This window comes from Schistocerca americana, chromosome 7, assembly GCF_021461395.2.
Source record: "Schistocerca americana isolate TAMUIC-IGC-003095 chromosome 7, iqSchAmer2.1, whole genome shotgun sequence".
Lineage (NCBI taxonomy): Eukaryota > Metazoa > Arthropoda > Insecta > Orthoptera > Acrididae > Schistocerca > Schistocerca americana.
Genome location: NC_060125.1, coordinates 546,744,635 through 546,756,724, shown reverse-complemented (window position 1 = coordinate 546,756,724; position 12,090 = coordinate 546,744,635). Strand labels below are relative to the sequence as shown.

General features: G+C 43.5%; 1 protein-coding gene across 1 annotated transcript in view; it reads right to left on the bottom strand.

Moving 5' to 3' along the window:
• LOC124622454 (myrosinase 1-like) overlaps window positions 1-12,090 on the bottom strand; it is a 98,375-nt gene that overhangs the window by 32,803 nt on the left and 53,482 nt on the right. The window lies entirely within an intron of this gene.

Genomic DNA, 12,090 nt, shown 5'->3' with positions numbered 1-12,090 from the left:
CAAGAACTAAGAACTTCTTAAACCTAACTAATCTAAGGACATCACACACATCCATGCCCGAGGCAGGATTCGAACCTGCGACCGTAGCGGTCGCGCGGTTCCAGACTGAAGCGCCTAGAACCGCTTGGCCACACCGGTCGGCGATTATGGATTCACAATCATAGCAGTGTAAGTTCAAAAAATTGCAAAATAATTTTATTTTTACATGTGAAAATTCATCATTTTTTCACTTCTATGGGCTGCCTTTGTTGCTATAGGTACACCTTTCTTCATAAGTAAGAGAGATTCTTCGATGATTTTTGTACAGCATTGAAACCATACTTACAGATGTATGAAACTCTAGAAATTATTTAATTTATGAAAAAATGAATGTGCTGTTACATTTTAAACTTGATGTTTAGAAAAAACTCAAATTTTATAGTTAATTGTCTCAATTTTCACCACAGTTTCTAATAGATTTGGAAAAATCTAGACTTTCATACACCTGTACGTATGGTTTGTATGCTGTACAAAATTAATCGAAGAATCTCCCTTACTTATGAAGAAAAGTGTACCTATAGCAACAAATGCAGCCAATGGTAAGTGAAAAAAAGGTGAAATACAAATGTAAAAAAATAAATTATTTTCTTATATTTTTGGACTTCCACCACTATAAGTGTAAATCCTGTCTCCTTTCTGGTCACTCTGACAAAGTTGTCTGAATTTATATTTAAAAGTATAGATAGTGGAAATTAAAAATTCCTGTGGTGTCTCTCCTGCTCCAAGTCGTCCCGTTTGACGTCCTAACTCCCCTTAAATTATTAATATAATCTGTTTAAAAAAAAAATCCACAGCGCAATAATCCTAATAGTGCAATTCTTCAGTTTCTCCTGTCATATTACGCTGTTCACTCACATTAAGGGCTCACCAAAAGCCTGAATAACCACCTTTTGCAGCACAGACTGCTACGAGATGTGGAGGGGAAGAGTCAGTGAGGTTCTGGAAGGTGCCGGCGGGGACTGGAACCATGCATCCCCAGTGCTGTGGCCAGCTGCGCTAAGTTTCTTGGTTGAGGATCGAGCCCGATCGAGCTGGTCCAACGGATTTTCAATTAGGTTTGAATTTGTCGAGTCTGTTGACCCTGGGAGTACCGTAAACTCGTCCTGGTACACTTAGAACCACGCACGTGCACTGTGAGCCGGGTGACATGTTGCATTGTCCTACTGCTAGATCCCATTGTGCCGAGGAAAAACAAACTCCACGTAGGGGTGGATTTGGTCCCCAGGAATAGATGCATACCTGTCTTTATGCATTGCGGCTATCAGAATGATGAGATCACCCAGAGAATGCCACGAAAATATTCCTCATACCATAGACTTCCGACTCTGGCCTGTTCCATTTCGACAATTGTTGCAGTGTGTTTGCTTACAGACGTTTCACACCATACACGTCAACGGCCCTCAGTCCGGTGGAGCATAAAACATGATCCGTCTGAAAAGGCCACCTGTCGCTTCTCAGTGCACGTCCAGTTGCGGCAAGGCATTCAAATTCGAGCCTTCTTCGCCAATGAACAGTAGTCAGCATGGGTGCATGAGCCAGGCGCCTGCTGTGGTGACCCATACGGAGCAACGTTCGCTGCACAGTTGTTGAGGAAATACTGTTGGTAGCCCCTTCGTTGTATGAAACAGGCGAAATACCCTCATACTTCAAGAAGAATATAATAATTCCAATCCCAAAGAAAGCAGGTGTTGACAGATGTGGAAATTACCGAACAATCAGTTTAACAAGCCACAGCTGCAAAATACTAACACGAATTCTTTACAGACGAATGGAAAAACTGGTAGAAGCCGACCTCGGGGAACATCAGTTTGCATCCCGTAGAAATACTTGGACACGTGAGGCAATACTGACCTTACGACTTATCTTAGAAGAAAGATTAAGGAACGGCAAACCTACGTTTCTAGCATTTGTAGACTTAGAGAAAGCTTTTGACAATGTTGACTGGAATACTCTCTTTCAAATTCTGAAGGTGGCAGGGGTAAAATACAGGGAGCGAAAGGCTATTTACAATTTGTACAGAAACCAGATGGCAGTTATAAGAGTCGAGGGGCATGAAAGGGAAGCAGTGGTTGGGAAGGGAGTGAGACAGGGTTGTAGCCTCTCTCCGATGCTATTCAATCTGTATATTGAGCAAGCAGTAAAGGAAACAAAACAAAAGTTCAGAGTAGGCATTAAAATCCATGGAGAAGAAATAAAAACTTTGAGGTTCGCCGATGACATTGTAATTCTGTCAGAGACAGCAAAGGACTTGGAAGAGCAATTGAATGGAATGGACAGTGTCTTGAAAGGAGGATATAAGATGAACATCAACAAAAGCAAAACGAGGATAATGGAATGTAGTCGAATTAAGTCGGGTGGTGCTGAGGGAATTAGATTAGGAAATGAGACACTTAAAGTAGTAAAGGAGTTTTGCTATTTGGGTAGCAAAATAACTGATGATGGTCGAAGTAGAAGAGATATAAAATGTAGACTGGCACTGGCAAAGAAAGCGTTTCTGAATAAGAGAAATTTGTGGACATCGAGTATAGATTTAAGTGTCAGGAAGTCGTTTCTGAAAGTATTTGTATGGAGTGTAGCCATGTATGGAAGTGAAACATGGACGATAAATAGTTTGGACAAGAAGAGAATAGAAGCTTTCGAAATGTGGTGCTACGGAAGAATGCTGAAGATTAGATGGGTGATCACATAACTAATGAGGAGGTACTGAATAGAATTGGGGAGAAGAGGAGTTTGTGGCACAACTTGACGAGAAGAAGGGACCGGTTGGCAGGACATGTTCTGAGGCATCAAGGGATCACAAATTTAGCATTGGAGGGCAGCGTGGAGGGTAAAAATCGTAGAGGGAGACCAAGAGATGAATACACTAAACAGATTCAGAAGGATGTAGATTGCAGTAGGTACTGGGAGATGAAGGAGCTTGCACAGGATAGAGTAGCATGGAGAGCTGCATCAAACCAGTCTCAGGACTGAAGACCACAACAATAACAACAGCCCCTTCCTTCATATGGGCGGTCAATTATTCAACAATTGCCCGTCTATTCGCCCATACATATCTCCGCAGCCACTGTTCACTGCTGCCATCTACGGCCAGTTGTGCACTACATTTGTCTCTGCACCAGTTTTGGGTAGCGCCATTTTGCTGTGCATGGTATACATTAACAGCAGCGGCACGCGAATAGTTCAGAAACTTAGGGGTTTCGGAAATGCTTCCACCGTTGGCCGGAAACCCAGTGGCCGTACGCTAATGAGCGTCAGATAAACTGCTCCATTTCGGCATTACGTCAACGACTACACTGGTTTCCGCGTCCCTCGACAGGCTTTATATACCCTTCATTGCTAGTGCTGCCATCTCGCGTCTGCGAGTTATTATTGCACATTGACGTCAAACACAGGTGTTGGTCCCATTACAGTGACTGGATCATGTAGTTGATCGAACAGACGATGGGTGCACTGCCAGTTCATACACTACTGGTCATTAAAATTGCTACACCACAAAGATGACGTGCCACAGACGCGAAATTTAACCGACAGGAAGAAGATGCTGTGATATGCAAATGATTAGCTTTAAGAGCATTCAACAAGGTTGGCGCCGGTGGCGACACCTACAACACGCTTACATGAGGAAAGTTTCCAACCGCTTTCTCATACACAAACAGCAGTTGACCAGCGTTGCCTGGTGAAACGTTGTTGTGATGCCTCGTGTAAGAAGGAGAAATGCGTACCAGCCGGTTTCCGACGTTGATAAAGGTCGGATTGTAGCCTATCGCGATTGCGGTTTATCGTATCGCGACATTGCTGCTCGTGTTGGTCGAGATCCAATGACTGTTAGCAGAATATGGAATCGGTGGGTTCAGGAGGGAAATACGGAACGCCGTGATGGATACCAACGGCCTCGTATCACTAGCAGTCGAGATGACAGGCATCTTATCCGCATGGCTGTAACAGATCGTGGTGCCACGTCTCGATCCCTGAGTCAACAGATGGGGACGTTTGAAAGACAACAACCATCTGCACGAACAGTTCGACGACGTTTGCAGCAGCATGGACTATCAGCTCGGAGACCATGGCTGCGGTTACCCTTGAAGCTGCATCACAGACAGGAGAGCCTGCGATGGTGTACTCAACGACGAACCTGGATGTACGAATGGCAAAACGTCATTTTTTCGGATGAATCCAGGTTCTGTTTACAGCATCGTGATGGCCGCATCCGTGTTTGGCGACATCGCAGTGAACACACATTTTAAGCGTGTATTCGTCATCGCCATATTGGCGTATCACCCAGCGTGATGGTATGGGGTGCCATTGATTACACGTCTCGGTCACCTCTTGTTCTCACTGACGGCGGTTTGAACAGTGGACGTTACATTTCAGCTGTGTTACGACCCGTGGCTCTACCCCTCATTCGATCCCTGCGAAACCCTACATTTCAGCAGGATAATGCACGACCGCATGTTGCAGGTCCTGTACGGGCTTTTCTGGATACAAAAAATGTTCGACTGCTGCCCTGGCCAGCACATTCTCCAGAACTCTCACCAACTGAAAGCGTCTGGTCAGTGGTGGCCGAGCAACTGGCTTGTCACAACACGCCAGTCACTGCTCTTGATGAATTGTGGTATCGTGTTGAAGCTACATGGGCAGCTGTACCTGTACGCGCCATTCAATTTCTGTTTGACTCAATGCCCAGGCATATCAAGGCCGTTATTACGGCCAGAGGTGGTTGTTCTGGGTACTGATTTCTCAGGATCTATGCACCCAAATTGCGTGCAAATGTAATCACATGTCAGTTGTAGTATAATATATTTGTCCAATGAATACCCGTTCATCATCTGCATTTCTTCCTGGTGTAGCAATTTTAATGGCTGTAGTGCATTATCCAGAGGACACAACACGTCGCAAACGGCTGCCACCACCCTGTTCAGAAGAATGGGGTGCCCAAAACAACAGTCCACAGGGTGTGCCCCATTTCAGGCGCAGTCTCACCAGGCAACTGGAACACCTCAGAACCACATCACACCGTTTAAACGTTACTGATACTTCACCCGCCCAAGTTCTTCATGGGGACATATGCACCAAAAAAACCTCCGCCAAGGTTATGCCCCATTCTGGCCTTCTGTAGCCAACGCGGCTATGGGTTTCGTGCCGACCAGAGATCTGCCGATAAAGCTCCAAACGTTCTCAATTGTGGAGAGATTCGGCGACGTTTACTGGCCAAGGTAGGGTTTGGTAAGCACCAAGACAAGCAGTAGAAACTCTCGCCGTGAGCAGGCGGGCATTACTTTGCTGAGATGTAAACCCAGAATGGTTTGCCACGAAGGGAAACAAGACGGGGCGTTGAATATCGTCGACGTATAGTTGTGCGGTAAGGGCTCTGCGGATGACAACCAAAGAGGTCCTGCTCCAGACATGTCATCGCTGTTCATCGAGGTTCAGTTCGAAGTGAGACTCATCACTGAAGACATGTCTACTCCAGTCAATGGGATTCCAGACGAATGTGCTCGACACCAGTGCAAAGGGCTTGTTGTCGTTCAGAGGTCAATGGTAATAGACGCAAGAGCGCCGTGAGCTCACTCCCCTTTTCTGAGAGCCACCTTACGTTGGTTAATGATAGTCGCATGTAATGATAGTGGCATGTAAGTTCGATGATAATGATGAATCTGAGTGCCTCTATGACGCGTGTTCGGTGCTATCATTCTGTCGTCTCTCTAGGTCGACCGCTCCCTTCTTGACGCTGTGTTCGGCCGTGGTTCACCCATTCTGCCAACAACGTCGAACAGTGGCATCGCTTCCATTCATTTTGCCGATTAGTCCAACAAGTTTCTTTAAGCACAACTACACGTCCTCTCTGGACTGCTGATATCTGTGTGTATTGTTCCTGCACCTGTCTGCGTGTCACAGTTTCTGTCCAACTGAGTACACGGAATGAAATTCACAAAGATTTTATGCCCTGTTATCGACATGTCCCCTATAAACTATCTTTTCTAGCTGCGCGGTGAAATTCCGCTGCAGCGTCACACGTTCACCCATCGTCCGCCAGAGTTTAGCATTATGCATTTTCCGTCGATACCTGTGTGAATATCAATTTGTGACCAGTTTGCCTAACTCCTTCGTGGTGCGTCGGTTTTTTTCTTACAGTGTACTTTTGAATGTGATGCTTTTTTACTTTTAAGCAGAACTCACTTGTGTTTCCGTGAAGAGGATAGTTACGAGAGTATACACGGGAATTCCGTCATTATGTTTCACTCTCTCAGGGATGATGTAGAAGGTAAATGTAAGTAAGGTACCCTGCTCCGGAAACTACCGAGTCGAAAGTTATGAGCGAAAATAGTTCTGATATCTCTGAGCGTGGACCTCTACTACTGCCGGCCGTTGTGGTCGAGCGGTTCTAGGCGCTTCAGACCGTAACCGCGCGACTGCTACGGTCGCAGGTTCGAATCCTGCCTCGGGCATGGATGTGTGTGATGTCCTTAGGTTAGTTAGGTTTAAGTATTTCTAAGTTCTAGGGAACTGATGACCTCCGCTGTTGTCCCATAGTGATCAGAGCCATTTGAACCATTTGAACCTCTTCTACTGCGAGCTCTTTGCTTTCCATGTTTTTGACGGAGGTATTATGGACCAAATCAAGAGAAAATTGTGTAGTGAACATGGGCTCTAAATGCATACCTTAAGAATTATGAGCATTTATACATGTGCAGTATACGACATGTGTTCAACAGTAGTAAAACTTCACAGTAGTAAGACCTTAGACCCATGTTCACTGGACATGTTTTCTTGTTTCGGTCTCTGACACCACCTCTCCAAAAATGGAAATCAAAGAGCTTGCTGCAGAAGAGGCCCATTGACAGAGGACGATTTTCGTTTATAGCTTCCAACTGTGCCGTTTCCGGACCAGGGTCCCTTATCTCAAACTGATACACTTACCTTCTCCATCATTCCTGAAAGTCTCTAACATCACCACGGATCATATTGTATAGAGGCCCAGCACGGTTGCGGCTGGAGGGATTGTTTTCCATTTGCAGCGGTGATGTAGTTTTCATCTTTCCTAGAGGTAGCCCATTGGAAAAGGACTGCAGTGCCAGTTTTTCGTTCTGTTTTGGGAGAGAACCGCTAGTTTGGTAGGCCTACCTCAACCGTGGGAAGGTGCTGGCTTGCTACAGTATACTGACTTATTCCGACACCGACTCGGTCCAAGTGATAGAATTTCTCTGTGTTAACTGCTACAGGGCTTTGGATTTGGAGCTGGTATGTAACGAACTTATATGGTAACAGTATTGAAAGTGATGATATCAATTGGTTGTCTGCACACAAGGTTTCTGAGAACTGCATCAGCATTTATTTAGCGGTGAGTATTTGAATAAGACAAAGATGTACTCTTTCACCATTGCTGTTGAAGCTATACAGCCAAGAAGCAATGTCAAAATAAAAGAAAGTTTCGAGAGTGGGATTAAAATTCAAGGTGGAAGGATATTATTGATAAGATTCACTGATGACATTGATGCCTTCAGTGAAAGTGAAGAAGAATTATAGGATGTATTGAATGCAGTGAACATTCTGACGAGTACAGAAGATGGATTGAGAGTAAATCGAATAAAGACGAAAGCAATGAGAAGTAGCAGAAAAGAGAATAGCGAGGAACTTAACATTAGAATTGCGGATCACGAGGTGTTCGAAGTTATGGAATTCTGCCACCTAGGCAGCAAAATAGCCAATGAAAGAAGGAGCAAGGAGGACATAAAAATCGGACAAGCACTGGAAAAAGCGGCATTCATGGTCAACGAAGTCTACTAGTATCAAACATAGGCCGTAGTTGTGAGGAAGAAATTTCTGAGGATGTACGTTTGGAGTACAGCATTGTATGGCAGTGAATCACGGACTGTGAGAAAACCAGAAAAGAAGGAACAGAAGCATTTGAGATGATATGTTACATCTGATGTGTTACAGAAGAATGTTGAAAATTGGGTGCACTGGTAAGGTAAGGAATGAGGAGATTCCCCGCAGAATCGACAAGGAATACGTGGAAAACACAAAAAAAAAAAAAAAAGGAAAAAAAGGAATAGGGCTGTAGGACATCTGTTAAGACATAAGGGAATAACTTCCATGGTACTAGAGGGAGCTGTAGAGGTAAAAACTGCAGGGGACGAGAGAGAGGGGAATACATCCAGCAAATAATTGAGGAAGTAGGTTGCGATTACTACTCTGAGACGAAAAGATTGGCACAAGAGAGAAATTCGTGGCGGGAAGTATCAAACCAGTAATAACACTGGTGATTCAACAAAAATTGATTAAACAGCTACTTATTTGATAAATTGGACTCTGGCATTTTGTTTCAGTGAATAAATTCACTTCAGCCTATTTTCATTTGTACAATGTATCCAACCGTACACTAAGATCTAACTGTGATAATATTGATGTGACGCATTCTAAAAAATTGCAATGGTCGTTGGCATTTTTGAAAAGTCAGGCTATGGCATTTTTTGCGCCAGAATAATAGATTTGTACGATTCAAATTCAGCTATGTAACGCTTGTGTATGTCTGTCAAGAAATTACGAAGTGGAAATACATTAAAAACGGGGATTTTCGTGCTGATGTTTGACTGAGGCGCCGCCCGCAAGTGTACGCCACCCTTGACGGAAGCAGCTGCCCTATAGAGATGGACATTATCGCTTTATTTATTGCATTGTTGTAATCATAGTAACGGTGTAGCTTTACTTAAAGGTTGTTACTGTTTTTCTGACCCACCACTAAACAGAACTACGAGTAGATGTTAATTCTAAGGTCTTATACAAATTCATGGCTACTTCGACATCGAGTACGTTGCAGTTACTTGAATTTTGTCAAATGCAGAGACTGACTGGAGGAGAGGGGCGAGAGAAATGAGCTTGGAATATTTGGAGACATTCTTCCACGCTATTTTCATGTGTTGTCGTAGCTGGGCAAGGAGTGCTTTGCGTAATGCGTCCCAAACGAAATGCCGTCCCTACATATTCAGTTAGGGACATCTCTGGCGAAAGTGATTATTGTATGCTGAAGCGCGTTTTGGTTCTCTTTTGGTCAACGCCTTACTCGCAAACGGCCATCACTGACGCAAAGCAAGAACCCAGCCTCTGAACACCACTGTGATCCGTTCATCCCACAAATTGCTTCTTCTGCCACAGGAGGCTGGCTGCACGCGGCCGTGACGTGGGAGAAAGCTGACACCCTTGGAACATGATTGCCCCCATCTAATATGTGTTACGGCATTCACGCGGTCAGCAGTGATAGCTCGTGTGACGCACAGTCATCAGTAGTGACCCACAGCTGAAACATACGGTCGAATGCTTTGGGCAGTACTCCAGGGCATTCTTCAAAAATGTTCAAATGTGTGTGAAATCTTATGGGAATTAACTGCTAAGGTCATCAGTCCCTTAGCTTACACACTACTTAACTTAAATTATCCTAAGGACAAACACACACACCCATGCCCGAGGGAGGACTCGAACCCTCGCCGCGACCAGCCGTACAGTCCACGACTGCATCGCCTTAGACCGTTCGGCTAATCCGGACATTCTTCCAGTTTCCTACATGTCAACTTGTTACCTCGCTGAAATACAGTTATTGTTCGAATTGTAATTGTCGACGTCATCTTAAAAATTTTGTTAAGCAAGCACGACGATCTAAACAAGAGACCTCTCGTCCAGGAAGGAAAATTTAGCCGCTACATGCTCAGGGTTTTGCTTCCTACTATTTTCATTGGACAGCGCTTTAAATTACTATCTCTACGGTTGTTAATCAGTCTCCATAAAAATATTGTGTTTCTGTGGAATACATTCAGCGGTTTTCATGTGTATTTCCTTCTAGAATTTTACTGTGCTCTTCACAATGTCCTAGAGAAGGTTAAATGTTATAGTATCACAGATCTTCTGATAATAATTTTCGCCGGCCGCGGTGGCCGAGCGGTTCTAGGCGCTTCAGTCCGGAACCGCACAACTGCTACGGTCGCAGGTTCGATTCCTGCCTCGGGCATGGATGTGTGTGATGTCCTTAGGTTAGTATGGTTTAAGTAGTTCTAAGTTCTAGGGGACTGATGACCTCATACGTTAAGTCCCATAGTGCTCAGAGCCATTTGAACCATTTGAATAGTTTTCGTCAAAGCAAAGAAGATGCAAGTGTTGCGTTAAGAAACTCATGGAGAGTACGCAACAAAAGATCGTTATCTGAAACTAGAATGTGTAGCGGGGCTTTGAATTTCGCCGCGCTACACTCGTTCCCTCAGATAAAAAATATCTCGTCGCAGCGGTATGAGCGCTCGACGGCAGAGAAACTACCAAAATTGTTAACTTTTTTTGTTTTTTTATTCCGTTTCAATTGTCTCTTGATAGCCGTAGCTTAAGGCAGGCGTGATCGGATGCTGACGTAAAAACTTAATGGCTAATCTTGATCTGATTGTAATGTGTAGACATTGTGGAAATTATTAAGAAATTCGGTGGATGGAAGTAGCAAAGTGAATTAAATTGCATACAGTATCAAGATGATTTTAATTGGTATAAATTAGTGATCCCTGGACTATTACAAGATTTCGGAGCAGATTTTTTCACGCTGAAATGAAGGAGATTTTTGAAGACGTGGACGCCGCCCTAAAGAAGATAAGTTAATCTGGTAAAGGATGATCTCTCGTCTACGCCACTTCCTTCTGTCCGTTACATTCTGTTATTCTCTGTTTCTTTTCAATAACTTTTGTAGTGAAAATTGGTTTAACTTTTGCTCAAAAACGCCACAAGGACCACCCCAACAATAGCTTTTTCGAATAACGAAGTCCGATAGCTTTTCCGTAATACAAAGTCCGATCTGCATTTCTTTCATTCTTTCCCTTTTTCACGGTCTCTCTTCTCCCATTTTTTTTATTAACCACTACAAATGTTCGCTACAGTTGTACCACAAGGAACCATAATGAGACCACTCTTGTTCTTGTCAGATATAAATGTTCTAGTATCACACATACAAGAAACAGAAATTGTTATGTTTGCTGACCATGCGAGTATAATAATCAAACCTAATGGAGAAACCTTAACATTTGAAAATCTAAGTAATATTTCCTCAAAAATTAATAAGTGGTTCTGTGCAAATGTACTGTCATCGAACTTAAATAAAACACAATACATGGAATTCAGTATAGAACAGGGCTTGACGATACCATTTGAAATAAGGCGTGAAGTAAAGAAATAAGTGAAAGAGAACATTCTAAATTGTTAGGTGTTTATACTGATGAGAACCTAAACTGGGATTCAGATGTTACACATCTTCCCAACTTCCAAAGCTCTGTTATTAATAATATAAGAATTTGGCGATAAAGATGTCAAAAAATGACTTACTCTCTCTATTTTAGTTCACTAATGTCTAAGCGTTATGTTCTGGAGTAATCGTAATCCAGCGAAACAAAATATTTGCTGTACAGAAGCGTGTGATAAGGATAAAAACTGGTATCCACTCTAGAACCTCTTACAAACGGCTGGGCAAATTGACAACAGTTTCATAACACATTTACTCCCTTACAAAGTTTTGTTGTCAACAGTTAACAAAACAACAGTAACATCCCTAAATATAGTGGTATAAAGAAAAATTAATTACACTTTCCATCAGTCGTCTTCAGTGTGGCACTGGAAGTGAATATTTAGCCATAAAAATCTTTGATGGAAAGAATATAATGGATAATATTAACTTGAGACAAAAACTGAAATCACATCTGCTTAACAACTCTTTCTGCTTCACAGAAGAATTTCTGAATGTGTTTATATATATATACACTCCTGGAAATGGAAAAAAGAACACATTGACACCGGTGTGTCAGACCCACCATACTTGCTCCGGACACTGCGAGAGGGCTGTACAAGCAATGATCACACGCACGGCACAGCGGACACACCAGGAACCGCGGTGTTGGCCGTCGAATGGCGCTAGCTGCGCAGCATTTGTGCACCGCCGCCGTCAGTGTCAGCCAGTTTGCCGTGGCATACGGAGCTCCATCGCAGTCTTTAACACTGGTAGCATGCCGCGACAGCGTGGACGTGAACCGTATG